Raw genomic sequence first — 25481 nt, forward strand, 5'->3', positions numbered from 1 at the left:
CATTTCTATGCAAATGAGCTTACATTAAAGCACACTCGTTCTATCTTTAAACAGATAAAATAAAACCCCAATAAGATGGGGAATGCAAAATTTGAGATAAAACTCAGTTTTGCTCCTCTCCACGGAAATCTTTAGTAAAAGGCGAAAGATTTGTTCGTTCTGAAGAGAAACCAGAGCATGACCAAGATTCCACCTGTCGCCTGAGTGCCATGCCAGCAGTCCTCATTCAGCTCAAAGTGAGCACCCAATTTGAAAGAAAGAAAGCAGATTTCTCACCAGGCTTCCCCTTGCTATAAGCATGGTTTGTACTCTTTTCCATGTGCTCCCAGATCTTTCAAGCAAGTAGCATGGTCAAGAAAGTTCTGTTTGAAAAGAAACAGACATTTACTGTCATTGTTATACAAATAAACTTACATTAAAGCCAACAAGAAAGCATACTCATTCTGTCCTTAAACTGATAAAAGAAACCCCAATAATATGGGGCATGCAAAAATTGAGATAAAACTCAGTTTTGCTCCTCTCCACGGAAATCTTTAATAAATGGCGAAAGATTTGTTCATTCTGAAGAGAAACCAGAGCATGACCAAGATTCCACCTGTCGCCTGAGTGCCATGCCAGCAGTCCTCATTCAGATCAAAGTGAGCGCCCAATTTGAAAGAAAGCAGATTTCTCACCTGGCTTCTCCTTGCTATAAGCATGGTTTGTACTGTATTCCATGTGCTCCCAGATCTTTCAAGCAAGTAGCATGGTCAAGAAAGTTCTGTTTGAAAAGAAACAAACATTTACTGTAATTTCTATGCAAATGAGCTTTCATTAAAGCACACTCATTCTATCTTTAAACCGATAAAAGAAAATCCAAAAAGATGGGGCATGCAAAAATTGAGGTAAAACTCAGTTTTGCTCCTCTCCACGGAAATCTTTAGTAAAAGGCGAAAGATTTGTTCGTTCTGAAGAGAAACCAGAGCATGACCAAGATTTTCATCTGAAAATATGTGTTCTCCCTGCAGTTGTTGTCCCCAGATGAGAGTTCCCTTGTGCTGCCTCAGTTGAATCTCCTTTACTTGACAGAGATGTGCCTGAGCAGCGGCCCTCCCCAGCCCTATCCCAAATCATACTTATTTTGCATAGGAGATACCATGGTCATGAAGATTGTTCTCCCAGGGTGAGGTTCATTCATTGCATTCTGGGTATGCTGACCCCTGTGATTTCCCCAATGTGGGAAACTCGACTGCATTATTTGTGGTAGTGGGGGACTGTGTTTGTGCTTTCCTCTGGTCAGCTCTGGTAAAAGTCAGATTTCTTTGTCTCAGATCTTCCTCTAGCCTTGTTCTTCTTTCGAGAGTTCCCTTGTGCTGCCTCAGTTGGATCTCCTTCACTTGACAGGGGGTGCCCGAGCAGCAATCCTCCACAGCTCTAGCCCAACTCCTACTTACCTGCCAGGTGAGATACTATGATCTTCACTGTTAGGGCAATCAGGATGTGGAATTCCCTGCCAGGGAAGGTGGTAATGGCGGACTCTGTAATTGGATTTAAAAAAGGAATGGATACATTTCTGAATAAAAAAGCTATCTAAGGTTATAATACTTAAAATATCAACATGGTTAATCCGGGGGTAACATGAGTTATAGTAGCTAACTAGTCATAAAACATTATTCAGCAAGTATGTAGAATCATCACAACTTAAAACAGGTTGAACACGATGGGCAATTTGCCTCTATTCAACCTCAAAAACTATGTTACTATATGTTACTATATTACTATGTTACTGTAGTATACAGAAAACCAAAATGCAATGAACAGTGATAGTGAGCACTGATGAGGATACTAGAACTGACACTGAGCAGCAAGATGCAGCACTGGACTATTAGTAATGTACTGTAGTATGCTGAGCACCACAATGCAGCACAAGACAATGAGCAGTGATACTGAGCACTGATGAGGATACTACTGAGAACTGACACTGAGCAGGAGAGACACACTACTAGTATTACTGAGCAGCAATAAGTAACCACTGATACTGAGCACTGATATTGAGATTTCCACTGAGAGAACATAGCCACGTCCATTCCGCTCTCTCTTCAATGCACGAGTAAAAATGGCGGCAACGCGCAGCTCTTTATATGGAATCCGAATCTCGCGAGAATCCGACAGCGGGATGATGACATTTTCCCTTGTTCAGGTTTTGCGAGTCAGGCGGGAACAACCGAGCCTGCCTCGGACCAGTGTAAACAACGTGGAGTTCGTGGGGAATTCGGTTCTCGGAGAACCGAACCCGCTCCTCTCTACCTTATACCAATCAATTTTTTTATTTTCAATCTAAGCCCCTGCAGTTTTCTGTAAGCATCTGCTTCGCTATGATGATCAACAAGTCACAAGGGCAAACACTCAGGGCTTGAGGCGTAGATCTTAGGACCAGCTGCTACAAGCATGGCAGAGGTGTCACTATCACTGGTGACACCCAGAGAGGTGGCGAGGGAGATTGTAATGCAGTGCGCGCAGATAAGCAGCGCAATGGTAAAAAGGAGGCATGGTTTCATAGGTAGGGGCGTGGCCTGGTGGCCTGAATCTACATTTTGTTGCTCCGGGTGTCCCGGGGGTTGGGGGCTGCACCCGGGGACTAGTGTGTGAGCGATGCTGGCTCCTGCACAGTGAAAGGGCATGGCCACCCAGCATGACGCCTCCCTTCTTGACCATGCTGTAATTGCAGTCGCACTGCAGTTCAGCGTGATCATAAAAAATGGTGTAGCCTCCTGCTGGTGCAGACTGTATGTGCGCGCAGGAAGCCGCCACCATTTTTGTGATCACAGCGGCTGAATGTGATGTCATACAGCCGCTGTGACCACGCCCCCTGTGTCTACTCCGTTGCAGACCCCATTTTGAAGCCTTGCCCCCGCACCGCTCCATCCCTGACTTGGAAATGGAGTGTTGCTGACCCACCTATCCCCCCCCGCCCCGATTGACAGGCAGAGGCGATCGCATTCTCTGCGGGGTGCCGCAGAAAATGCAGGCACATGCGTATGCTCTTAGCAATTTTTGCAGTTGGATCGCTTATTGTGATTGCAATCCAACCTGAATCAGGCCCTATTACCTATCACAATGCGCTGCGGGCAGTACAAAATTGGGTTAATATAGGAGAAAAACCCCCAGACCTGTGCTCCTTAACTGTACCTGGTGGCTAGTGGAGCGGCTGCCCAGTAATCAGTGTCCACGCCAGTGCGCACACGGTCCACCCCCTACGGCCACGCTCCCCTTCATCAGCGGCCTCGTGATCCGGAAGGGTGGTGTGTGTGTGACTGACCTTAGGATGAAACCGGACCCTCCGCTGCAGTGACCCAGCAACCAGGGCACGGGAGTATACAGCGCCGCTGGGAGTGATGAAGCTGCAGTAAAGATGTCTATTAGACCTAGCCTGCTGCAGCCCTTGTAGATTCTCATAAAACAAGTTCTTCTTTTCTTGTCAAAATTTATAGCTAAGAATAGGCTGCCTGAGGCAGGCCCCTGTTAAGTGGCCTGCTACTGAAGGCACCAACTACAAACTGAGCTCCCTGTTCATGGAAGCGGGGTTATAGAGGAGAATGCACTGAGCATCTTGGGAACAGTCAAAAGCTTTGAGCCGGTTGGTGCCTCAGATCAAGATCCTACTGTACACCCCAATGTGAATCCTTGTGGAGTCCAGTGTACCCCACAGAAGAAATTAATGTGTCACACCCATTGGCAGCAACCTTAGAATAGCTGCTGACGGGCACAATTGAGAAAGGAAGGGGGGGGGGACATTTGAATCCAGCACATAAATGCAATTCAAATATGTAATTTGTACCTTCCTATTTTAAAATATAATGGATGAACCTCACCCTGTGAGAACAATCTTCATGATCAAGAGATCACATATGCAAAATAAGTATGAGTTGGGATAGGGCTGGGGAGGGTGGCTGCTCGGGCAGCCCCTCCCCCGTCAAGTTAAGGAGATTCAACTGAGGAAGCACAAGGGAACTCTCGTCTGGGGACAACAACTGCAGGGAGACCACATCTTTTCAGATGAACATGGGAGGGCGGAAGGCTGCCTAATACTGAAGCACCATCAAATATCAAACCATATGCAACATCTAGTACAAGCCTTCCTGGGGGAAGGTCTGCAGCAGACGGATTTGCATACAGTGATGTTATTCAAGCAGTGGGCCAAAGTTGGCTGGAACCCTCATCTGCATATGAAAAGAGAAAAGGGGCGTGCAGGGCATGGCGGCCTTTTGCAGTGCTTGGATGACCCCTAGTTCTCATTAAACACCCCCACCCTCCTTTGGTGTGGGGCTCATGTTGGCCATGCCCCATCCCCTGAAGCATTCAAGCTGATTTCTTGCAGCAGCTGGGCACTGTAACAGCTCCAGAGCTGTTCTGTAAGGCAAGTAAAAGGGTGTGGGCCCTGCAGCACCACCTGTAGTTTGCATTGTGCGTTGGAAGGCACAAAGTAAGCAGACGGGAGGAGAAGTCAGGATAGTGCGCAAGGGCATCCTTTTCTCTTAGTCCGTAGAGGATGCTGGGGTCACATTAAGAACCATGGGGTATAGACGGGATCCGCAAGAGACATGGGCACTTTAAGACTATCAAAGGGTGTGAACTGGCTCCTCCCTCTATGCCCCTCCTCCAGACTCCAGTTATAGGAACTGTGCCCATGGAGATGGACATTTCGAGGAAAGGATTTATTGTTAAACTAAGGTGAGCATCTTACCAGCTCACACCTTAAGCATGCCGCAGAACGTGGCATTCAACAGAACACAAGCCAACGGCATGAATAATTGCAGCAAAAAGCTGACCAGAACCATAACACAACATGTGTATAACCACAAGTAATAACTGCAGACACAGTATGGACTGGGACGGGTGCCCAGCATCCTCTACAGACTAAGAGAAAAGGATTTACCGGTAGGTATTAAAATCCTATTTTCTCATACGACCTAGAGGATGCTGGGGTCACATTAAGAACCATGGGGTTATACCAAAGCTCTTGAACGGGTGGAAGAGTGCGTACGACTCTGCAGCACCGAATTACCCAACTTGAAGTTATCATCGGCCAAGGTATCAAACTTGTAAAACTTAGCAAAAGTGTTTACTAAATAGCTGCTCGGCAAAGTTGCAATGCCGAGACTCCCCGACCAGCTGCCCAGGATGAACCCACCTTTCTAGTAGAATGGGTCTTCACCTAATTCAGTAACGGCAATCCTGCCATGGAATGAGCATGCTGAATCTTACCACAGATCCAGCGCATAATGGTCTACATGGAAGCAGGACACCCAATCCTGTTGGGAGCATACAGGACAAACAGAGCCTCTGTTTTCCTAATCTGAACCGTTCTGGTGACATAAATTTTCAAAGTTCTGACCACAGCCAGAGACTTTGACTCAACGAAGGTGTCAGTGGCCAAAGGCACCATGTGGAAAGATGAACCACCTTCGGCAGAAATTGTTGACGTGTCCTCAATTCTGCTCTATCTTCATGAAAGATCAAATAAAGGCTCTTGTGATACTGCATGGTTTGTACTGTTTTCCATGTGCTCCCAGATCTTTCAAGCAAGTAGCATGGTCAAGAAAGTTCTGTTTGAAAAGAAACAAACATTTACTGTCATTGTTATGCAAATAAACTTACATTAAAGCTAACCAGAAAGCACACTCGTTCTGTCTTTAAACTGATAAAAGAAACCCCAATAATATGGGCATACCTCCCAACTTTGTCGGCTCGCAAAGAGGGACACACGCGCGGCGAAGTCGCACGCGCTCCCAAAAAGGGCGTGGCCTAAGTAAAAAGGGGCATGGCTTCGCGGGAGGACCCGCGATCGCGAGTCACGCCCCCGTTTTCGGCACTGAGGGGGCATGCCCAGCGCTCTGTGAGCCGCTGGCATGCCACCTCTCCCTCTGACTTCAGTGAATAGACGCTGTGCGCACAGCGACTATTCACCGCTGCTCTGCTAAGCAGGGCAGCGACAGACAGAGCCTCCCAACTGTCCTCCCCACCGCGGGACACTGCGGCCCGCAGGTGGGACAGCGGGACAGTCCCCAAAAAACGGGACTGTCCCGCGAAAATCGGGACAGTTGGGAGGTATGATATGGGGCATGCAAAAATTGAGATAAAACTCAGTTTTGCTCCTCTCCACGGAAATCTTTAGTAAAAGGCGAAAGATTTGTTCGTTCTGAAGAGAAACCAGAGCATGACCAAGATTCCACCTGTCGCCTGAGTGCCATGCCAGCAGTCCTCATTCAGCTCAAAGTGAGCACCCAATTTGAAAGAAAGAAAGCAGATTTCTCACCAGGCTTCCCCTTGCTATAAACATGGTTTGTACTCTTTTCCATGTGCTCCCAGATCTTTCAAGCAATTAGTATGGTCAAGAAAGTTCTGCTTGAAAAGAAACAGACATTTATTGTCATTGTTATGCAAATAAACTTACATTAAAGCTAACAAGAAAGCACACTTGTTCTGTCTTTAAACTGATAAAAGAAACCCCAATAATATGGGGCATGCAAAAATTGAGATAAAACTCAGTTTTGCTCCTCTCCACGGATAATCTTTAATAAAAGGCGAAAGATTTGTTCATTCTGAAGAGAAACCAGAGCATGACCAAGATTCCACCTGTCGCCTGAGTGCTGTGCCAGCAGTCCTCATTCAGATCAAAGTGAGCGCCCAATTTGAAAGAAAGCAGATTTCTCACCTGGCTTCTCCTTGCTATAAGCATGGTTTGTACTGTATTCCATGTGCTCCCAGATCTTTAAAGCAAGTAGCATGGTCAAGAAAGTTCTGTTTGAACATAAATAAACATTTACTGTCATTTCTATGCAAATGAGCTTACATTAAAGCACACTCATTCTATCTTTAAACCGGTAAAAGAAACCCCAAAAAGATGGGGCATGCAAAAATTGAGATAAAACTCGGTTTTGCTCCTCTCCACGGAAATCTTTAGTAAGAGGCGAAAGATTTGTTCGTTCTGAAGAGAAACCAGAGCATGACCAAGATTTTTATCTGAAAATATGTGTTCTCCCTGCAGTTGTTGTCCCCAGATGAGAGTTCCCTTGTGCTGCCTCAGCTGAATCTCCTTTACTTGACAGAGATGTGCCTGAGCAGCGGCCCTCCCCAGCCTTATCCCAAATCATACTTATTTTGCATAGGCGATACCATGGTCATGAAGATTGTTCTCCCAGGGTGAGGTTCATTCATTGCATTCTGGGTATGCTGACCCCTGTGATTTCCCCAAATGTGGGAAACTCGACTGCATTATTTGTGGTAGTGGGGGACTGTGTTTGTGCTTTCCTCTAGTCAGCTCTGGTAAAAGTCAGATTTATTTGTCTCAGATCTTCCTCTAGCCTTGTTCTTCTTTTGAGAGTTCCCTTGTGCTGCCTCAGTTGGATCTCTTTCACTTGACAGGGGGGTGCCCGAGTAGCGACCCTCCCCAGCTCTAGCCCAACTCCTACTTACCTGCCAGGTGAGATACTATGATCATGAAGGTGCTTCTCCCAGGGCAAGGCTCACCCATTGCACTCTGGGTGTGGTGCCCCTGCGATTTCCCCAAATGTGGGAAGCTTGACTGCATAATTTGTGTTTCCCCTGGTCGGCTCTCGTATAATTCAGATCTCTTTGTCTCAGGTCTCTCTCCAGCCTAGTTTGCTGTCTGTTTCCACTTCTTTTTTCATGAGCCCCTCCCTTTTATACCCTTGTGCACTATCCTGACTTCTCCTCTTGTCTGCTTATTTTGTGCCTTCCAATGCACAATGCAAACTACAGGTAGTGCTGCAGGGCCCACTCCCTTTTACTTGCCGTACAGAGCAGCTCTGGAGCTGTTACAGTGCCCAGCTGCTGCAAGAAATCAGCTTGAATGCTTCAGGGGCTGGGGCATAGCCAACATGAGCCCCACACCGAAGGAGGGTGGAGGTGTTTAATGCGAACTAGGGGTCATCCAAGCGCCGCAAAAGGCCGCTATGCCCTGCACGCCCCTTTTCTCTTTTCATATGCAGACGAGGGTTGAAGCCAACTTTGACCCACTGCTTGGATGACATCACCGTATGCAAATCCATCTGCTGCAGGCCTTCCCCCAGGAATGCTTGCACTAGTTGTTGCATTTGGTTTGTTGTTTGGGGGTGCTTCATTATTAGGCAGCCTTCTGCCCTCCCATGTTCATCTGAAAATATGTGTTCTCCCTGCAGTTGTTGTCCCCAGATGAGAGTTCCCTTGTGCTGCCTCAGTTGAATCTCCTTTACTTGACAGAGATGTGCCTGAGCAGCGGCCCTCCCCAGCCCTATCCCAAATCATACTTATTTTGCATAGGAGATACCATGGTCATGAAGATTGTTCTCCCAGGGTGAGGTTCATTCATTGCATTCTGGGTATGCTGACCCCTGTGATTTCCCCAAATGTGGGAAACTCGACTGCATTATTTGTGGTAGTGGGGGACTGTGTTTGTGCTTTCCTCTGGTCAGCTCTGGTAAAAGTCAGATTTATTTGTCTCAGATCTTCCTCTAGCCTTGTTCTTCTTTCGAGAGTTCCCTTGTGCTGCCTCAGTTGAATCTCCTTCACTTGACAGGGGGGTACCCGAGCAGCGACCCTCCCCAGCTCTAGCCCAACTTCTACTTACCTGGCAGGTGAGATACTATGATCATGTAGGTGCTTCTCCCAGGGCAAGGCTCACCCATTGCACTCTGGGTGTGCTGCTCCTGCGATTTCCCCAAATGTGGGAAACTTGACTGCATAATTTGTGTTTCCCCTGGTCGGCTCTCGTATAATTCAGATCTCTTTGTCTCAGGTCTCTCTCCAGCCTAGTTTGCTGTCTGTTTCAACTTCTCTTTTCTTAAGCCGCTCCCTTCTATGCCCTTGCGCACTATCCTGACTTCTCCCGTCTGCTTACTTTGTGCCTTCCAATGCACAATGCAAACTACAGGTAGTGCTGCAGGGCCCACACCCTTTTACTTGCCGTTCAGAGCAGCTCTGGAGCTGTTACAGTGCCCAGCTGCTGCAAGAAATCAGCTTGAATGCTTCAGGGGCTGGGGCATAGCCAACATGAGCCCCACACCGAAGGAGGGTGGAGGTGTTTAATGCGAACTAGGGGTCATCCAAGCGCCGCAAAAGGCTGCCATGCCCTGCACGCCCCTTTTCTCTTTTCATATGCAGACGAGGGTTGAAGCCAACTTTGACCCACTGCTTGGATGACATCACTATATGCAAATCCATCTGCTGCAAGCCTTCCCCCAGGAATGCTTGTACTAGTTGTTGCATTTGGTTTGTTGTTTGGGGGTGCTTCAGTATTAGGCAGCCTTCTGCCCTCCCATGTTTATCTGAAAATATGTGTTCTCCCTGCAGTTGTTGTCCCCAGATGAGAGTTCCCTTGTGCTGCCTCAGTTGAATCTCCTTTACTTGACAGAGATGTGCCTGAGCAGCGGCCCTCCCCAACCCTATCCCAAATCATACTTATTTTGCATAGGCGATACCATGGTCATGAAGATTGTTCTCCCAGGGTGAGGTTCATTCATTGCATTCTGGGTATGCTGACCCCTGTGATTTCCCCAAATGTGGGAAACTCGACTGCATTATTTGTGGTAGTGGGGGACTGTGTTTGTGCTTTCCTCTGGACAGCTCTGGTAAAAGTCAGATTTCTTTGTCTCAGATCTTCCTCTAGCCTTGTTCTTCTTTCGAGAGTTCCCTTGTGCTGCCTCAGTTGGATCTCTTTAACTTGACAGGGGGGTGCCCGAGCAGCGACCCTCCCCAGCTCTAGCCCAACTCCTACTTACTTGCCAGGTGAGATACTATGATCATGAAGGATCTTCTCCCAGGGCAAGGCTCACCCATTGCACTCTGGGTGTGGTGCCCCTGCGATTTCCCCAAATGTGGGAAGCTTGACTGCATAATTTGTGTTTCCCCTGGTCGGCTCTCGTATAATTCAGATCTCTTTGTCTCAGGTCTCTCTCCAGCCTAGTTTGCTGTCTGTTTCCACTTCTTTTTTCATGAGCCCCTCCCTTTTATACCCTTGTGCACTATCCTGACTTCTCCTCCTGTCTGCTTACTTTGTGCCTTCCAATGCACAATGCAAACTACAGGTAGTGCTGTAGGGCCCACACCCTTTAACTTGCCGTACAGAGCAGCTCTGGAGCTGTTACAGTGCCCAGCTACTGCAAGAAATCAGCTTGAATGCTTCAGGGGCTGGGGCACAGCCAACATGAGCCCCACACCGAAGGAGGGTGGAGGTGTTTAATGTGAACTAGGGGTAATCCAAGCACCGCAAAAGGCCGCCATGCCCTGCACGCCCCTTTTCTCTTTTCATATGCAGACGAGGGTTGAAGCCAACTTTGACCCACTGCTTGGATGACATCACCGTATGCAAATCCATCTGCTGCAGGCCTTCCCCCAGGAATGCTTGCACTAGTTGTTGCATTTGGTTTGTTGTTTGGGGGTGCTTCAGTATTAGGCAGCCTTCTGCCCTCCCATGTTCATCTGAAAATATGTGTTCTCCCTGCAGTTGTTGTCCCCAGATGAGAGTTCCCTTGTGCTGCCTCAGTTGAATCTCCTTTACTTGACAGAGATGTGCCTGAGCAGCGGCCCTCCCCAGCCCTATCCCAAATCATACTTATTTTGCATAGGAGATACCATGGTCATGAAGATTGTTCTCCCAGGGTGAGGTTCATTCATTGCATTCTGGGTATGCTGACCCCTGTGATTTCCCCAAATGTGGGAAACTCGACTGCATTATTTGTGGTAGTGGGGGACTGTGTTTGTGCTTTCCTCTGGTCAGCTCTGGTAAAAGTCAGATTTATTTGTCTCAGATCTTCCTCTAGCCTTGTTCTTCTTTCGAGAGTTTCCTTGTGCTGCCTCAGTTGGATCTCTTTCACTTGACAGGGGGGTGCCCGAGCAGCGACCCTCCCCAGCTCTAGCCCAACTCCTACTTACCTGCCAGGTGAGATACTATGATCATGAAGGTGCTTCTCCCAGGGCAAGGCTCACCCATTGCACTCTGATTTCCCCAAATGTGGGAAGCTTGACTGCATAATTTGTGTTTCCCCTGGTCGGCTCTCGTATAATTCAGATCTCTTTTTCTCAGGTCTCTCTCCAGCCTAGTTTGCTGTCTGTTTCCACTTCTTTTTTCATGAGCCCCTCCCTTTTATACCCTTGTGCACTATCCTGACTTCTCCTCCTGTCTGCTTACTTTGTGCCTTCCAATGCACAATGCAAACTACAGGTAGTGCTGCAGGGCCCACACCCTTTTACTTGCCGTACAGAGCAGCTCTGGAGCTGTTACAGTGCCCAGCTGCTGCAAGAAATCAGCTTGAATGCTTCAGGGGCTGGGGCATAGCCAACATGAGCCCCACACCGAAGGAGGGTGGAGGTGTTTAATGCGAACTAGGGGTCATCCAAGCGCCGCAAAAGGCCGCCATGCCCTGCACGCCCCTTTTCTCTTTTCATATGCAGACGAGGGTTGAAGCCAACTTTGACCCACTGCTTGGATGACATCACCGTATGCAAATCCATCTGCTGCAGGCCTTCCCCCAGGAATGCTTGCACTAGTTGATGCATTTGGTTTGTTGTTTGGGGGTGCTTCAGTATTAGGCAGCCTTCTGCCCTCCCATGTTCATCTGAAAATATGTGTTCTCCCTGCAGTTGTTGTCCCCAGATGAGAGTTCCCTTGTGCTGCCTCAGTTGAATCTCCTTTACTTGACAGAGATGTGCCTGAGCAGCGGCCCTCCCCAGCCCTATCCCAAATCATACTTATTTTGCATAGGAGATACCATGGTCATGAAGATTGTTCTCCCACGGTGAGGTTCATTCATTGCATTCTGGGTATGCTGACCCCTGTGATTTCCCCAAATGTGGGAAACTCGACTGCTTTATTTGTGGTAGTGGGGGACTGTGTTTGTGCTTTCCTCTGGTCAGCTCTGGTAAAAGTCAGATTTATTTGTCTCAGATCTTCCTCTAGCCTTGTTCTTCTTTCGAGAGTTCCCTTGTGCTGCCTCAGTTGGATCTCCTTCACTTGACAGGGGGGTACCCGAGCAGCGACCCTCCCCAGCTCTAGCCCAACTTCTACTTACCTGGCAGGTGAGATACTATGATCATGTAGGTGCTTCTCCCAGGGCAAGGCTCACCCATTGCACTCTGGGTGTGCTGCTCCTGCGATTTCCCCAAATGTGGGAAACTTGACTGCATAATTTGTGTTTCCCCTGGTCGGCTCTCGTATAATTCAGATCTCTTTGTCTCAGGTCTCTCTCCAGCCTAGTTTGCTGTCTGTTTCAACTTCTCTTTTCTTGAGCCGCTCCCTTCTATGCCCTTGCGCACTATCCTGACTTCTCCCGTCTGCTTACTTTGTGCCTTCCAATGCACAATGCAAACTACAGGTAGTGCTGCAGGGCCCACACCCTTTTACTTGCCGTTCAGAGCTGCTCTGGAGCTGTTACAGTGCCCAGCTGCTGCAATAAATCAGCTTGAATGCTTCAGGGGATGGGGCATGGCCAACATGAGCCCCACACCAAAGGAGGGTGGGGTGTTTAATGCGAACTAGGGGTCATCCAAGCACCGCAAAAGGCCGCCATGCCCTGCACGCCCCTTTTCTCTTTTCATATGCAGATGAGGGTTGAAGCCAACTTTGACCCACTGCTTGGATGACATCACCGTATGCAAATCCGTCTTCTGCAGAACTTCCCCCAGGAATGCTTGCACTAGTTGTTGCATTTGGTTTGTTGTTTGGGGGTGCTTCAGTATTAGGCAGCCTTCTGCCCTCCCTTGTTCATCTGAAAATATGTGTTCTCCCTGCAGTTGTTGTCCCCAGATGAGAGTTCCCTTGTGCTGCCTCAGTTGAATCTCCTTTACTTGACAGAGATGTGCATGAGCAGCGGCCCTCCCCAGCCCTATCCCAAATCATACTTATTTTGCATAGGAGATACCATGGTCATGAAGATTACTCTCCCAGGGTGAGGTTCATTCATTGCATTCTGGGTATGCTGACCCCTGTGATTTCCCCAAATGTGGGAAACGTGACTGCTTTATTTGTTGGTAGTGGGGGACTGTGTTTGTGTTTTCCTCTGATCTCTGGTAAAAGTCAGATTTCTTTGTTTCAGATCTTCCTCTAGCCTTGTTCTTCTTTCGAGAGTTTCCTTGTGCTGCCTCAGTTGGATCTCCTTCACTTGACAGGGGGGTGCCCGAGCAGCGACCCTCCCCAGCTCTAGCCCAACTCCTACTTACCTGCCAGGTGAGATACTATGATCATGAAGGTGCTTCTCCCAGGGCAAGGCTCACCCATTGCACTCTGGGTGTGCTGCCCCTGCGATTTCCCCAAATGTGGGAAACTTGACTGCATAATTTGTGTTTCCCCTGGTCAGGTCTCGTATAATTCAGATCTCTTTGTCTCAGGTCTCTCTCCAGCCTAGTTTGCTGTCTGTTTCCACTTCTCTTTTCTTGAGCCGCTCCCTTCTATGCCCTTGCGCACTATCCTGACTTCTCCTCCTTTCTGCTTACTTTGTGCCTTCCAACGCACAATGCGAACTACAGGTAGTGCTGCAGGGCCCACACCCTTTTACTTGCCTTACAGAGCAGCTCTGGAGCTGTTACAGTGCCCAGCTGCTGCAAGAAATCAGCTTGAATGCTTCAGGGGCTGGGGCATAGCCAACATGAGCCCCACACCGAAGGAGGGTGGAGGTGTTTAATGCAAACTAGGGGTCAGCCAAGTGCTGCAAAAGGCCACCATGCCCTGCACGCCCCTTTTCTCTTTTCATATGCAGACGAGGGTTGAAGCCAACTTTGACCCACTGCTTGGATGACATCACCATATGCAAATCTATCTGCTGCAGGCCTTCCCCCAGGAATGCTTGCACTAGTTGTTGCATTTGGTTTGTTGTTTGGGGGTGCTTCAGTATTAGGCAGCCTTCTGCCCTCCCATGTTCATCTGAAAATATGTGTTCTCCCTGCAGTTGTTGTCCCCAGATGAGAGTTCCCTTGTGCTGCCTCAGTTGAATCTCCTTTACTTGACAGAGATGTGCCTGAGCAGCGGCCCTCCCCAGCCATATCCCAAATCATACTTATTTTGCATAGGAGATACCATTGTTATGAAGATTGTTCTCCCAGGGTGCGGTTCATTCATTGCACTCTGGGTATGCTGACCCCTGTGATTTCCCCAAATGTGGGAAACTCGACTGCATTATTTGTGGTAGTGGTGGACTGTGTTTGTGCTTTCCTCTGGTCAGCTCTGGTAAAAGTCAGATTTCTTTGTCTCAGATCTTCCTCTAGCCTTGTTCTTCTTTCGAGAGTTCCTTTGTGCTGCCTCAGTTGGATCTCCTTCACTTGACAGGGGGGTGCCCGAGCAGCGACCCTCCCCAGCTCTAGCCCAACTCCTACTTACCTGCCAGGTGAGATACTATGATCATGAAGGTGCTTCTCCAAGGGCAAGGCTCACCCATTGCACTCTGGGTGTGCTGCTCCTGCGATTTCCCCAAATGTGGGAAACTTGACTGCATAATTTGTGTTTCCCCTGGTCAGGTCTCGTATAATTCAGATATCTTTGTCTCAGGTCTCTCTCCAGCCTAGTTTGCTGTCTGTTTCCACTTCTCTTTTCTTGAGCCGCTCCCTTCTATGCCCTTGCGCACTATCCTGACTTCTCCTCCTTTCTGCTTACTTTGTGCCTTCCAACGCACAATGCGAACTACAGGTAGTGCTGCAGGGCCCACACCCTTTTACTTGCCTTACAGAGCAGCTCTGGAGCTGTTACAGTGCCCAGCTGCTGCAAGAAATCAGCTTGAATGCTTCAGGGGCTGGGGCATAGCCAACATGAGCCCCACACCGAAGGAGGGTGGAGGTGTTTAATGCAAACTAGGGGTCAGCCAAGTGCCGCAAAAGGCCACCATGCCCTGCACGCCCCTTTTCTCTTTTCATATGCAGACGAGGGTTGAAGCCAACTTTGACCCACTGCTTGGATGACATCACCATATGCAAATCTATCTGCTGCAGGCCTTCCCCCAGGAATGCTTGCACTAGTTGTTGCATTTGGTTTGTTGTTTGGGGGTGCTTCAGTATTAGGCAGCCTTCTGCCCTCCCATGTTCATCTGAAAATATGTGTTCTCCCTGCAGTTGTTGTCCCCAGATGAGAGTTCCCTTGTGCTGCCTCAGTTGAATCTCCTTTACTTGACAGAGATGTGCCTGAGCAGCGGCCCTCCCCAGCCATATCCCAAATCATACTTATTTTGCATAGGAGATACCATTGTTATGAAGATTGTTCTCCCAGGGTGCGGTTCATTCATTGCACTCTGGGTATGCTGACCCCTGTGATTTCCCCAAATGTGGGAAACTCGACTGCATTATTTGTGGTAGTGGTGGACTGTGTTTGTGCTTTCCTCTGGTCAGCTCTGGTAAAAGTCAGATTTCTTTGTCTCAGATCTTCCTCTAGCCTTGTTCTTCTTTCGAGAGTTCCTTTGTGCTGCCTCAGTTGGATCTCCTTCACTTGACAGGGGGGTGCCCGAGCAGCGACCCTCCCCAGCTCTAGCCCAACTCCTACTTACCTGCCAGGTGAGATACTATGATCATGAAGGTGCTTCTCCCAGGGCAAGGCTCACCCATTGCACTCTGGGTGTGCTGCCCCTGCAATTTCCCCAAATGTGGGAAACTTGACTGCATAATTTGTGTTTCCCCTGGTCGGCTCTCGTATAATTCAGATCTCTTTGTCTCAGGTCTCTCTCCAGCCTAGTTTGCTGTCTGTTTCCACTTCTCTTTTCTTGAGCCCCTCCCTTCTATACCCTTGTGCACTATCCTGACTTCTCCTCCCGTCTGCTTACTTTGTGCCTTCCAATGCACAATGCAAACTACAGGTAGTGCTGCAGGGCCCACACCCTTTTACTTGCCTTACAGAGCAGCTCTGGAGCTGTTACAGTGCCCAGCTGCTGCAAGAAATCAGCTTGAATGCTTCATGGGATGGGGCATGGCCAACATGAGCCCCACACCAAAGGAGGGTGGGGGTGTTTAATGCGATCTAGGGGTCATCCAAGCAGCGCAAAAGGCCGCCATGCCCTGCACGCCCCTTTTCTCTTTTCATATGCAGATGAGGGTTGAAGCCAACTTTGACCCACTGCTTGGATAACATCACCATATGCAAATCCATCTGCTGCAGGCCTTCCCCCAGGAATGCTTGCACTAGTTGTTGCATTTGGTTTGTTGTTTGGGGGTGCTTCAGTATTAGGCAGCCTTCTGCCCTCCCATGTTCATCTGAAAATATGTGTTCTCCCTGCAGTTGTTGTCCCCAGATGAGAGTTCCCTTGTGCTGCCTCAGTTGAATTTCCTTTACTTGACAGAGATGTGCCTGAGCAGCGGCCCTCCCCAGCCCTATCCCAAATCATACTTATTTTGCATAGGAGACACCATGGTCATGAAGATTGTTCACCCAGGGTGAGGTTCATTCATTGCATTCTGGGTATGCTGACCCCTGTGATTTCCCCAAATGTGGGAAACTCGCCTGCATTATTTGTGGTAGTGGGGGACTGTGTTTGTGTTTTCCGCTGGTCAGCTCTGGTAAAAGTCAGATTTCTTTGTCTCAGATCTTCCTCTAGCCTTGTTCTTCTTTCGAGAGTTCCATTGTGCTGCCTCAGTTGGATCTCCTTCACTTGACAGGGGGGTGCCCGAGCAGCGACCCTCCCCAGCTCTAGCCCAACTCCTATTTACCTGCCAGGTGAGATACTATGATCTTGAAGGTGCTTCTCCCAGGGCAAGGCTCACCCATTGCACTCTGGCTGTGCTGCCCCTGCGATTTCCCCAAATGTGGGAAACTTGACTGCATAATTTGTGTTTCCCCTGGTCGGCTCTCGTATAATTCAGATCTCTTTGTCTCAGGTCTCTCTCCAGCCTAGTTTGCTGTCTGTTTCCACTTCTCTTTTCTTGAGCCGCTCCCTTCTATGCCCTTGCGCACTATCCTGACTTCTCCCGTCTGCTTACTTTGTGCCTTCCAACGCACAATGCGAACTACAGGTAGTGCTGCAGGGCCCACACCCTTTTATTTGCCTTACAGAGCAGCTCTGGAGCTGTTACAGTGCCCAGCTGCTGCAAGAAATCAGCTTGAATGCTTCAGGGGCTGGGGCATAGTCAACATGAGCCCCACACCGAAGGAGGGTGGAGGTGTTTAATGCGAACTAGGGGTCATCCAAGCACCGCAAAAGGCCGCCATGCCCTGCACGCCCCTTTTCTCTTTTCATATGCAGATGAGGGTTGAAGCCAACTTTGACCCACTGCTTGGATGACATCACCGTATGCAAATCCGTCTTCTGCAGAACTTCCCCCAGGAATGCTTGCACTAGTTGTTGCATTTGGTTTGTTGTTTGGGGGTGCTTCAGTATTAGGCAGCCTTCTGCCCTCCCATGTTCATCTGAAAATATGTGTTCTCCCTGCAGTTGTTGTCCCCAGATGAGAGTTCCCTTGTGCTGCCTCAGTTGAATCTCCTTTACTTGACAGAGATGTGCATGAGCAGCGGCCCTCCCCAGCCCTATCCCAAATCATACTTATTTTGCATAGGAGATACCATGGTCATGAAGATTACTCTCCCAGGGTGAGGTTCATTCATTGCATTCTGGGTATGCTGACCCCTGTGATTTCCCCAAATGTGGGAAACGTGACTGCTTTATTTGTTGGTAGTGGGGGACTGTGTTTGTGTTTTCCTCTGATCTCTGGTAAAAGTCAGATTTCTTTGTTTCAGATCTTCCTCTAGCCTTGTTCTTCTTTCGAGAGTTTCCTTGTGCTGCCTCAGTTGGATCTCCTTCACTTGACAGGGGGGTGCCCGAGCAGCGACCCTCCCCAGCTCTAGCCCAACTCCTACTTACCTGCCAGGTGAGATACTATGATCATGAAGGTGCTTCTCCCAGGGCAAGGCTCACCCATTGCACTCTGGGTGTGCTGCCCCTGCGATTTCCCCAAATGTGGGAAACTTGACTGCATAATTTGTGTTTCCCCTGGTCAGGTCTCGTATAATTCAGATCTCTTTGTCTCAGGTCTCTCTCCAGCCTAGTTTGCTGTCTGTTTCCACTTCTCTTTTCTTGAGCCGCTCCCTTCTATGCCCTTGCGCACTATCCTGACTTCTCCTCCTTTCTGCTTACTTTGTGCCTTCCAACGCACAATGCGAACTACAGGTAGTGCTGCAGGGCCCACACCCTTTTACTTGCCTTACAGAGCAGCTCTGGAGCTGTTACAGTGCCCAGCTGCTGCAAGAAATCAGCTTGAATGCTTCAGGGGCTGGGGCATAGCCAACATGAGCCCCACACCGAAGGAGGGTGGAGGTGTTTAATGCAAACTAGGGGTCAGCCAAGTGCTGCAAAAGGCCACCATGCCCTGCACGCCCCTTTTCTCTTTTCATATGCAGACGAGGGTTGAAGCCAACTTTGACACACTGCTTGGATGACATCACCATATGCAAATCTATCTGCTGCAGGCCTTCCCCCAGGAATGCTTGCACTAGTTGTTGCATTTGGTTTGTTGTTTGGGGGTGCTTCAGTATTAGGCAGCCTTCTGCCCTCCCATGTTCATCTGAAAATATGTGTTCTCCCTGCAGTTGTTGTCCCCAGATGAGAGTTCCCTTGTGCTGCCTCAGTTGAATCTCCTTTACTTGACAGAGATGTGCCTGAGCAGCGGCCCTCCCCAGCCATATCCCAAATCATACTTATTTTGCATAGGAGATACCATTGTTATGAAGATTGTTCTCCCAGGGTGAGGTTCATTCATTGCACTCTGGGTATGCTGACCCCTGTGATTTCCCCAAATGTGGGAAACTCGACTGCATTATTTGTGGTAGTGGTGGACTGTGTTTGTGCTTTCCTCTGGTCAGCTCTGGTAAAAGTCAGATTTCTTTGTCTCAGATCTTCCTCTAGCCTTGTTCTTCTTTCGAGAGTTCCTTTGTGCTGCCTCAGTTGGATCTCCTTCACTTGACAGGGGGGTGCCCGAGCAGCGACCCTCCCCAGCTCTAGCCCAACTCATACTTACCTGCCAGGTGAGATACTATGATCATGAAGGTGCTTCTCCAAGGGCAAGGCTCACCCATTGCACTCTGGGTGTGCTGCTCCTGCGATTTCCCCAAATGTGGGAAACTTGACTGCATAATTTGTGTTTCCCCTGGTCAGGTCTCGTATAATTCAGATATCTTTGTCTCAGGTCTCTCTCCAGCCTAGTTTGCTGTCTGTTTCCACTTCTCTTTTCTTGAGCCGCTCCCTTCTATGCCCTTGCGCACTATCCTGACTTCTCCTCCTTTCTGCTTACTTTGTGCCTTCCAACGCACAATGCGAACTACAGGTAGTGCTGCAGGGCCCACACCCTTTTACTTGCCTTACAGAGCAGCTCTGGAGCTGTTACAGTGCCCAGCTGCTGCAAGAAATCAGCTTGAATGCTTCAGGGGCTGGGGCATAGCCAACATGAGCCCCACACCGAAGGAGGGTGGAGGTGTTTAATGCAAACTAGGGGTCAGCCAAGTGCCGCAAAAGGCCACCATGCCCTGCACGCCCCTTTTCTCTTTTCATATGCAGACGAGGGTTGAAGCCAACTTTGAGCCACTGCTTGGATGACATCACCATATGCAAATCTATCTGCTGCAGGCCTTCCCCCAGGAATGCTTGCACTAGTTGTTGCATTTGGTTTGTTGTTTGGGGGTGCTTCAGTATTAGGCAGCCTTCTGCCCTCCCATGTTCATCTGAAAATATGTGTTCTCCCTGCAGTTGTTGTCCCCAGATGAGAGTTCCCTTGTGCTGCCTCAGTTGAATCTCCTTTACTTGACAGAGATGTGCCTGAGCAGCGGCCCTCCCCAGCCATATCCCAAATCATACTTATTTTGCATAGGAGATACCATTGTTATGAAGATTGTTCTCCCAGGGTGCGGTTCATTCATTGCACTCTGGGTATGCTGACCCCTGTGATTTCCCCAAATGTGGGAAACTCGACTGCATTATTTGTGGTAGTGGTGGACTGTGTTTGTGCTTTCCTCTGGTCAGCTCTGGTAAAAGTCAGATTTCTTTGTCTCAGATCTTCCTCTAGCCTTGTTCTTCTTTCGAGAGTTCCTTTGTGCTGCCTCAGTTGGATCTCCTTCACTTGACAGGGGGGTGCCCGAGCAGCGACCCTCCCCAGCTCTAGCCCAACTCCTACTTACCTGCCAGGTGAGATACTATGATCATGAAGGTGCTTCTCCCAGGGCAAGGCTCACCCATTGCACTCTGGGTGTGCTGCCCCTGCAATTTCCCCAAATGTGGGAAACTTGACTGCATAATTTGTGTTTCCCCTGGTCGGCTCTCGTATAATTCAGATCTCTTTGTCTCAGGTCTCTCTCCAGCCTAGTTTGCTGTCTGTTTCCACTTCTCTTTTCTTGAGCCCCTCCCTTCTATACCCTTGTGCACTATCCTGACTTCTCCTCCCGTCTGCTTACTTTGTGCCTTCCAATGCACAATGCAAACTACAGGTAGTGCTGCAGGGCCCACACCCTTTTACTTGCCTTACAGAGCAGCTCTGGAGCTGTTACAGTGCCCAGCTGCTGCAAGAAATCAGCTTGAATGCTTCATGGGATGGGGCATGGCCAACATGAGCCCCACACCAAAGGAGGGTGGGGGTGTTTAATGCGATCTAGGGGTCATCCAAGCAGCGCAAAAGGCCGCCATGCCCTGCACGCCCCTTTTCTCTTTTCATATGCAGATGAGGGTTGAAGCCAACTTTGACCCACTGCTTGGATAACATCACCATATGCAAATCCATCTGCTGCAGGCCTTCCCCCAGGAATGCTTGCACTAGTTGTTGCATTTGGTTTGTTGTTTGGGGGTGCTTCAGTATTAGGCAGCCTTCTGCCCTCCCATGTTCATCTGAAAATATGTGTTCTCCCTGCAGTTGTTGTCCCCAGATGAGAGTTCCCTTGTGCTGCCTCAGTTGAATTTCCTTTACTTGACAGAGATGTGCCTGAGCAGCGGCCCTCCCCAGCCCTATCCCAAATCATACTTATTTTGCATAGGAGACACCATGGTCATGAAGATTGTTCACCCAGGGTGAGGTTCATTCATTGCATTCTGGGTATGCTGACCCCTGTGATTTCCCCAAATGTGGGAAACTCGCCTGCATTATTTGTGGTAGTGGGGGACTGTGTTTGTGTTTTCCGCTGGTCAGCTCTGGTAAAAGTCAGATTTCTTTGTCTCAGATCTTCCTCTAGCCTTGTTCTTCTTTCGAGAGTTCCATTGTGCTGCCTCAGTTGGATCTCCTTCACTTGACAGGGGGGTGCCCGAGCAGCGACCCTCCCCAGCTCTAGCCCAACTCCTATTTACCTGCCAGGTGAGATACTATGATCTTGAAGGTGCTTCTCCAAGGGCAAGGCTCACCCATTGCACTCTGGCTGTGCTGCCCCTGCGATTTCCCCAAATGTGGGAAACTTGACTGCATAATTTGTGTTTCCCCTGGTCGGCTCTCGTATAATTCAGATCTCTTTGTCTCAGGTCTCTCTCCAGCCTAGTTTGCTGTCTGTTTCCACTTCTCTTTTCTTGAGCCGCTCCCTTCTATGCCCTTGCGCACTATCCTGACTTCTCCCGTCTGCTTACTTTGTGCCTTCCAACGCACAATGCGAACTACAGGTAGTGCTGCAGGGCCCACACCCTTTTATTTGCCTTACAGAGCAGCTCTGGAGCTGTTACAGTGCCCAGCTGCTGCAAGAAATCAGCTTGAATGCTTCAGGGGCTGGGGCATAGTCAACATGAGCCCCACACCGAAGGAGGGTGGAGGTGTTTAATGCGAACTAGGGGTCATCCAAGCGCCGCAAAATGCCGCCATGCCCTGCATAACCCTTTTCTCTTTTCATATGCAGATGAGGGTTCCAGCCAACTTTGGCCCACTGCTTGGATGACATCACCGTATGCAAATTCGTCTCCTGCAGACCTTCCCCCAGGAATGCTTGTACTAGTTATTGCATATGGTTTGATATTTGATGGTGCTTCAGTATTAGGCAGCCTTCCGCCCTCCCATGTTCATCTGAAAAGATGTGGTCTCCCTGCAGTTGTTGTCCCCAGACGAGAGTTCCCTTGTGCTTCCTCAGTTGAATCTCCTTAACTTGACGGGGGAGGGGCTGCCCGAGCAGCCACCCTCCCCAGCCCTATCCCAACTCATACTTATTTTGCATATGAGATCTCTATATCATGAAGATTGTTCTCACAGGGTGAGGTTCATCCATTATATTTTAAAATAGGAAGGTTCAAATTACATATTTGAATTGCATCTATGTGCTGGATTCAAATGTCCCCCCCCCCTTCCTTTCTCAATTGTGCCCATCAGCAGCTATTCTAAGGTTGCTGCCAATGGGTGTGACACATTAATTTCTTCTGTGGGGTACACTGGACTCCACAAGGATTCACATTGGGGTGTAGAGTAGGATCTTGATCTGAGGCACCAACCGGCTCAAAGCTTTTGACTGTTCCCAAGATGCTCAGCGCATTCTCCTCTATAACCCCGCTTCCATGAACAGGGAGCTCAGTTTGTAGTTGTTGCCTTCAGTAGCAGGCCACTTAACAGGGGCCTGCCTCAAGCAGCCTATTCTTAGCTATTAATTTTGACAAGAAAAGAAGAACTTTTTTTATGAGAATCTACAAGGGCTGCAGCAGGCTAGGTCTAATAGACATCTTTACTGCAGCTTCATCACTCCCAGCGGCACTGTATACTCCCGTGCCCTGGTTGCTGGGTCACTGCAGCGGAGGCTCCGGTTTCTTCCTAAGGTCAGTCACACACAATGTAACACCCCGGTATAACAAGTGTGTAAACTATGTGGAACAGGTCAGGGATACCTTGATGGACTATTCCTCCTTCAGCAGCAGCTCTTCTCTATTCCTGGCAGAGAGGCAAGGTTTCCCCAGACACAAAGAAAGGCAGGCAGGGCTTTGTATGAAAGAATAAATGGTTTACCACATAACTCAGAAAAGGAACTGATTACAGTAGGGAAGGGAAAGATTTGATTCAAGCAACTTAAACACAGACACCATATACACTTTAAGTCATTACACAAATGGTAATATAACTAAATCTGAGATTAATACTATGTTGCTTAGTAATAGAAATCAACTTATGCAGACAATATTTAAGTCCAAGATAACATTGGTGTCACTGCAGGGAGTCTCTATGTGCACGTTGGGGCCCGGTTATGTTGTTACATAGTTATATGCAGCTATTGTCTCCTTTAGCTGTGAACAAAATATTGTAGCTCTGTGTAGTAAAGATGATTGTTTAAAACAAACTGGAGCTGCTTCCCATGTAAATCGCTGCATAGGTATAGTAAATATAGGATAATGTCCTTTGCAGTGGAGTAGGTTTCAGTATAAATATGGATTTATCTCACCCAGTCAATAGATGTTTCTGAGGCAGTTTCCCCTCAGATGTAGGCCAGTCAGCATTGGTATAAAGGCTTTATACTCTCCTGTCTCTGACACTTGCTGTGCACTCTCTTGGCTGAGAGTGTCATGGCGTTCTTACTTGTTAATTGCTGCACTTCCACTGCTGTATTTTGCACTACTGCTTACTCTCTCATGCAATTTTCAGCTTATTTGTCTCCCCTCTCTCAGCTGCTCATCTCTGCGTAATGGCGTCGCCAGCTCTTTCCTCACCATGGCTCCAACTGACTTCTCAAACTGCTGTTCAATTTTCTTTTAAATAAACTTTATTTAAAATGGCACAGGCAACTACACTGTTGTCAAAAATGTCCTTGTTGTTATGGGATATCACACGTGCCCCCCCCCAAAACATGCGTGTCCTCACGCATTTTGGTTTTATCCCTATATAAACTTCTCACTATATCCAGTCACATTCATTAGTGAACACAGATTATGTCTGAAACATTAACATTTATCAACATTTTTAACATCAGTATCTGATAGGTATAATTCCTTTTGTGCTATAGTACATTAACACATGCTCCTGGAGCAATCGGTTGAAATCTGGACAGTATATGGTCTTGAAAAGTTTGTCTAGGAAACCTCAACCCCCCTGCCATGGATGAGTATTGAACTCTTTCTAAACTGTCTTTGGGACATGCTGTACAAAACTGCAGCTGACTATGGTGGTTTTCTGTTTTGCAAGCCCTAGTCTTCTTGCCTCCTTGTCGGTGACAAACCACCTTAGTCTGCTGTAAATACATTTTATGAGCCTCTTCCATTCCATCTTGGGATTCAGTATCACAGCTGGTTTGGGACAATGGATTCTGGAGAGAAAGAGGCAGCAAGGTTCTTCTTACAGAACAGGTTGGACAGTTTCGGCACCATCTCTTGATGTCTTCCCTCATTTCAACCCAAAAGAACTTTTTCCAGATGCTTGTTTCCATCCTTTTGCACCCAGGGTGACCTGACTTGTAATGAGTATTAGGATCCACACTACATCGAACCAACTGTCCTTTCTCTTCAAACAGCCTTTCTCGCTGTCTCAACAACTTCAGGAGTTCTGGCGAGGATTCTTGCCTTTGTCGCTTGGTCAGGTATTTCCCAATCTTCAGTAAGGCTTTGAGGTGTCTTATCATCTGACTTTTATCTTGCAGGTGGTCAAAACTGGTTCCTTGAATAGGTTGCTCACAGTTTCTAGAACTGGATGCTATATTATTCATGCCTAACATTGAAGCATTCTTTCGGATAATCTGGACACTGGAGATGGGCATTTCTATCATTATTTGGCTGGCCTTATTTTTTTCATGTTCCTCTCTTACAGATAATTCTGTTATCATTCTTCCCTTTTGTTTGGCTATCCCAGGTTGAAGGCCTTGTTTCTCCTGGAGCTTGTCAGTTTGAAACTCTCCTTGGAGTGCTGCTACGAGCTCCTCACAGCAGTTCCGCAACACATTCATGCCCACTATCACTGGAGGCAATCCATCATCTTGGGCAGTGGTGATGATGAAGCCTTGCTGTGGTAGCACTGTTCGTCCGATTTGAATTTCAGCTTCCCAGTATCCTTTGCAAGGGATGCAGTGCCCATTGCTTGCAATCGGGTTTATCAATGTGGAAGTTGACGGAAACATCTGTTCCTCAGTCCAATGCTGCTCAAACTGTGTTGCTTGTATTGTGGTCACTTGTGATCCAGTGTCTAAGAGAGCGGGCATTGAGACTCCATTGATGCAAACTTGAACCACCGGGCATTGGCTAACATAACGGGTTAACCACATGAATTTGGAGTTTAAATGATCTGGCTGCTCAAATTCTCTCTTAATTTGTCCGCTTCCTTCACAGCTTTGAAAAATGGGTCGCCTTTGGGAGGCAAAGTGGTTGGAAAAAAGTGTCTCCCTGTTTCTATGTAGGTCCCATTGGGAACTGTTCAGTGGTCTCCTCTCCTGGCACCATTCCATTTCTTCATGGAGCAGTGCCTGCTGTCTCTTCAGAATCTGCAGGTCTCTGCGCATCTCTGTCACACCACGTGTCAGTTCAGCCAGCAGACTTCGTAACTCACTAGAAGAGTCAAATATGCATGTCTTTGAACATGGCACTGTCACTCCTTTTACTGTAGGTGGGTAAGTAGCTCCTTTAAAACTT

At 48.3% G+C, this 25481-nt stretch overlaps 32 non-coding genes across 32 annotated transcripts; 26 read left to right on the forward strand and 6 right to left on the reverse strand.

Moving 5' to 3' along the window:
- Window positions 1–63: 63 nt before the first annotated feature.
- Window positions 64–179, reverse strand: LOC135043612 (U5 spliceosomal RNA). The gene has a single exon (XR_010236438.1). It is a non-coding gene; the product is annotated as a U5 spliceosomal RNA (small nuclear RNA).
- Window positions 180–465: 286 nt separating this feature from the next.
- Window positions 466–581, reverse strand: LOC135043625 (U5 spliceosomal RNA). Its single transcript, XR_010236452.1, has one exon. It is a non-coding gene; the product is annotated as a U5 spliceosomal RNA (small nuclear RNA).
- A 270-nt stretch (window positions 582–851) lies between these two features.
- Window positions 852–967, reverse strand: LOC135043623 (U5 spliceosomal RNA). Its single transcript, XR_010236450.1, has one exon. It is a non-coding gene; the product is annotated as a U5 spliceosomal RNA (small nuclear RNA).
- Window positions 968–1111: 144 nt separating this feature from the next.
- LOC135043627 (U1 spliceosomal RNA) lies at window positions 1112–1274 on the forward strand. The gene has a single exon (XR_010236454.1). It is a non-coding gene; the product is annotated as a U1 spliceosomal RNA (small nuclear RNA).
- Window positions 1275–6085: 4811 nt separating this feature from the next.
- Window positions 6086–6198, reverse strand: LOC135043632 (U5 spliceosomal RNA). The gene has a single exon (XR_010236458.1). It is a non-coding gene; the product is annotated as a U5 spliceosomal RNA (small nuclear RNA).
- Window positions 6199–6484: 286 nt separating this feature from the next.
- LOC135043633 (U5 spliceosomal RNA) lies at window positions 6485–6601 on the reverse strand. The gene has a single exon (XR_010236459.1). It is a non-coding gene; the product is annotated as a U5 spliceosomal RNA (small nuclear RNA).
- A 270-nt stretch (window positions 6602–6871) lies between these two features.
- On the reverse strand, window positions 6872–6987 carry LOC135043617 (U5 spliceosomal RNA). The gene has a single exon (XR_010236443.1). It is a non-coding gene; the product is annotated as a U5 spliceosomal RNA (small nuclear RNA).
- A 144-nt stretch (window positions 6988–7131) lies between these two features.
- On the forward strand, window positions 7132–7295 carry LOC135043643 (U1 spliceosomal RNA). The gene has a single exon (XR_010236469.1). It is a non-coding gene; the product is annotated as a U1 spliceosomal RNA (small nuclear RNA).
- Window positions 7296–7447: 152 nt separating this feature from the next.
- Window positions 7448–7610, forward strand: LOC135043584 (U1 spliceosomal RNA). Its single transcript, XR_010236418.1, has one exon. It is a non-coding gene; the product is annotated as a U1 spliceosomal RNA (small nuclear RNA).
- Window positions 7611–8284: 674 nt separating this feature from the next.
- Window positions 8285–8448, forward strand: LOC135043571 (U1 spliceosomal RNA). Its single transcript, XR_010236406.1, has one exon. It is a non-coding gene; the product is annotated as a U1 spliceosomal RNA (small nuclear RNA).
- Window positions 8449–8600: 152 nt separating this feature from the next.
- On the forward strand, window positions 8601–8763 carry LOC135043671 (U1 spliceosomal RNA). Its single transcript, XR_010236496.1, has one exon. It is a non-coding gene; the product is annotated as a U1 spliceosomal RNA (small nuclear RNA).
- A 671-nt stretch (window positions 8764–9434) lies between these two features.
- On the forward strand, window positions 9435–9598 carry LOC135043645 (U1 spliceosomal RNA). Its single transcript, XR_010236471.1, has one exon. It is a non-coding gene; the product is annotated as a U1 spliceosomal RNA (small nuclear RNA).
- A 152-nt stretch (window positions 9599–9750) lies between these two features.
- On the forward strand, window positions 9751–9913 carry LOC135043601 (U1 spliceosomal RNA). The gene has a single exon (XR_010236430.1). It is a non-coding gene; the product is annotated as a U1 spliceosomal RNA (small nuclear RNA).
- A 674-nt stretch (window positions 9914–10587) lies between these two features.
- LOC135043582 (U1 spliceosomal RNA) lies at window positions 10588–10751 on the forward strand. The gene has a single exon (XR_010236416.1). It is a non-coding gene; the product is annotated as a U1 spliceosomal RNA (small nuclear RNA).
- A 972-nt stretch (window positions 10752–11723) lies between these two features.
- LOC135043652 (U1 spliceosomal RNA) lies at window positions 11724–11887 on the forward strand. The gene has a single exon (XR_010236478.1). It is a non-coding gene; the product is annotated as a U1 spliceosomal RNA (small nuclear RNA).
- Window positions 11888–12039: 152 nt separating this feature from the next.
- Window positions 12040–12202, forward strand: LOC135043673 (U1 spliceosomal RNA). Its single transcript, XR_010236498.1, has one exon. It is a non-coding gene; the product is annotated as a U1 spliceosomal RNA (small nuclear RNA).
- Window positions 12203–12872: 670 nt separating this feature from the next.
- LOC135043572 (U1 spliceosomal RNA) lies at window positions 12873–13037 on the forward strand. Its single transcript, XR_010236407.1, has one exon. It is a non-coding gene; the product is annotated as a U1 spliceosomal RNA (small nuclear RNA).
- Window positions 13038–13186: 149 nt separating this feature from the next.
- Window positions 13187–13349, forward strand: LOC135043676 (U1 spliceosomal RNA). Its single transcript, XR_010236501.1, has one exon. It is a non-coding gene; the product is annotated as a U1 spliceosomal RNA (small nuclear RNA).
- Window positions 13350–14023: 674 nt separating this feature from the next.
- LOC135043653 (U1 spliceosomal RNA) lies at window positions 14024–14187 on the forward strand. Its single transcript, XR_010236479.1, has one exon. It is a non-coding gene; the product is annotated as a U1 spliceosomal RNA (small nuclear RNA).
- A 152-nt stretch (window positions 14188–14339) lies between these two features.
- LOC135043574 (U1 spliceosomal RNA) lies at window positions 14340–14502 on the forward strand. Its single transcript, XR_010236409.1, has one exon. It is a non-coding gene; the product is annotated as a U1 spliceosomal RNA (small nuclear RNA).
- Window positions 14503–15176: 674 nt separating this feature from the next.
- LOC135043654 (U1 spliceosomal RNA) lies at window positions 15177–15340 on the forward strand. The gene has a single exon (XR_010236480.1). It is a non-coding gene; the product is annotated as a U1 spliceosomal RNA (small nuclear RNA).
- Window positions 15341–15492: 152 nt separating this feature from the next.
- On the forward strand, window positions 15493–15655 carry LOC135043674 (U1 spliceosomal RNA). Its single transcript, XR_010236499.1, has one exon. It is a non-coding gene; the product is annotated as a U1 spliceosomal RNA (small nuclear RNA).
- A 674-nt stretch (window positions 15656–16329) lies between these two features.
- Window positions 16330–16493, forward strand: LOC135043667 (U1 spliceosomal RNA). The gene has a single exon (XR_010236492.1). It is a non-coding gene; the product is annotated as a U1 spliceosomal RNA (small nuclear RNA).
- A 152-nt stretch (window positions 16494–16645) lies between these two features.
- Window positions 16646–16808, forward strand: LOC135043589 (U1 spliceosomal RNA). The gene has a single exon (XR_010236422.1). It is a non-coding gene; the product is annotated as a U1 spliceosomal RNA (small nuclear RNA).
- A 671-nt stretch (window positions 16809–17479) lies between these two features.
- LOC135043573 (U1 spliceosomal RNA) lies at window positions 17480–17644 on the forward strand. Its single transcript, XR_010236408.1, has one exon. It is a non-coding gene; the product is annotated as a U1 spliceosomal RNA (small nuclear RNA).
- A 149-nt stretch (window positions 17645–17793) lies between these two features.
- Window positions 17794–17956, forward strand: LOC135043677 (U1 spliceosomal RNA). Its single transcript, XR_010236502.1, has one exon. It is a non-coding gene; the product is annotated as a U1 spliceosomal RNA (small nuclear RNA).
- Window positions 17957–18630: 674 nt separating this feature from the next.
- On the forward strand, window positions 18631–18794 carry LOC135043651 (U1 spliceosomal RNA). Its single transcript, XR_010236477.1, has one exon. It is a non-coding gene; the product is annotated as a U1 spliceosomal RNA (small nuclear RNA).
- A 152-nt stretch (window positions 18795–18946) lies between these two features.
- LOC135043566 (U1 spliceosomal RNA) lies at window positions 18947–19109 on the forward strand. Its single transcript, XR_010236404.1, has one exon. It is a non-coding gene; the product is annotated as a U1 spliceosomal RNA (small nuclear RNA).
- A 674-nt stretch (window positions 19110–19783) lies between these two features.
- LOC135043655 (U1 spliceosomal RNA) lies at window positions 19784–19947 on the forward strand. The gene has a single exon (XR_010236481.1). It is a non-coding gene; the product is annotated as a U1 spliceosomal RNA (small nuclear RNA).
- Window positions 19948–20099: 152 nt separating this feature from the next.
- On the forward strand, window positions 20100–20262 carry LOC135043675 (U1 spliceosomal RNA). The gene has a single exon (XR_010236500.1). It is a non-coding gene; the product is annotated as a U1 spliceosomal RNA (small nuclear RNA).
- Window positions 20263–20936: 674 nt separating this feature from the next.
- Window positions 20937–21100, forward strand: LOC135043668 (U1 spliceosomal RNA). Its single transcript, XR_010236493.1, has one exon. It is a non-coding gene; the product is annotated as a U1 spliceosomal RNA (small nuclear RNA).
- A 152-nt stretch (window positions 21101–21252) lies between these two features.
- LOC135043600 (U1 spliceosomal RNA) lies at window positions 21253–21415 on the forward strand. The gene has a single exon (XR_010236429.1). It is a non-coding gene; the product is annotated as a U1 spliceosomal RNA (small nuclear RNA).
- Window positions 21416–25481: the final 4066 nt, after the last annotated feature.

Source organism: Pseudophryne corroboree, unplaced genomic scaffold (assembly GCF_028390025.1).
Source record: "Pseudophryne corroboree isolate aPseCor3 unplaced genomic scaffold, aPseCor3.hap2 scaffold_873, whole genome shotgun sequence".
NCBI classification, from domain to species: domain Eukaryota; kingdom Metazoa; phylum Chordata; class Amphibia; order Anura; family Myobatrachidae; genus Pseudophryne; species Pseudophryne corroboree.